Source organism: Pseudorca crassidens, chromosome 5, assembly GCF_039906515.1.
Source record: "Pseudorca crassidens isolate mPseCra1 chromosome 5, mPseCra1.hap1, whole genome shotgun sequence".
Lineage (NCBI taxonomy): Eukaryota > Metazoa > Chordata > Mammalia > Artiodactyla > Delphinidae > Pseudorca > Pseudorca crassidens.
This window is the reverse complement of record NC_090300.1, coordinates 15,101,746-15,102,859: the sequence shown is the minus strand read 5'-3', so window position 1 is coordinate 15,102,859 and position 1,114 is coordinate 15,101,746.

Below are 1,114 nucleotides of genomic sequence, written 5' to 3'. Positions count from 1 at the left end.
CTTCATGTCTTGGTGGGTTTTATTTTCTTACTAGAAATCAATCTAGGAATCAGTGAAAAATGTAGGGTTCTTTTAAGAATCCTTTGTGCTTAAGCCTAATTACCTAAATTGATTCCCTTTTAATTTGGTGTTTATGATCGTTAGGATGTACACTTCAGTTTTAAAAGGTGTGAAGTTCAAAACTAAAGGGTGGCTTTAGCAAGGCACATGGCACCTGAGGCCTTTTTACTGGGTCTGGAAAGGTAGGCTTTTAGCTTTGGGTCTGGGAACCATGCAGGGGTATCCCTAGACATGTAGCCTAGTCATTTTAGCTCGCTAGAGTCCTTCCATCTGGAATGCCACGCTGCACAGAAGGACACGTGTACACCTCTGACCCCCAGTCGACACTCACAGTCTGGAAATGGTCCTGCCTCCTGCTTGCCCTCCGCACCTTGGATACAGCGACGCCCACACCTATCTTGTGGTCTTGGCGCCCGGATAGCTGTAAATCCCTACGTGGGAAGTGACCATGTTCTTTTAAATTCTCTGTGGCGTCTTTTACCTATTGGGTGCTCAGTAGATTTGGATTGAAGACAATTACGCGTTCAGAGAACTAGGCCCGGAATCCTCTGCTGCTTATCCTATACCCGGCTCCCTTGTCTTCCGGTGGAAATGGGAGACTTGAGCCAGGACTCTCAGTGGGGAAGCAGTGGTGCATGTCCATCACCTAAGGGACTGTTGATCCTCAGGTAACTATTGCCACCACAACAGTGTGTAACAAACCATCCCAAAGCTTGAAGCTTAACAGAATAAGCGTTTATTCTGCAATTTAGGCTGGACGTGGCTGGACAGTTCTGGTCTTGACTGGGCTCCTTCCTGTGCCTGGGATTTGACAGGTTTAGCTGGTCTAGGATGACCTCAGCCCTCACAGCTAGGGCAGCTCAGGTGGACTCCATGTCTCTCATCCTCAGCAGCCTGGCCTGGGCATGTTGTCACAGCAGAAGCTGAGGAGCTAGATGAGAGGAGACTGCCCCTGTCACAATTGCTGACATCTCATTGGCCAAAGCGAGTCACAGGGCCAAGTTCAGAATCAAGGGGCTGGTGGGCAGGTACACTCCAGCAGTCGATGTGAGGA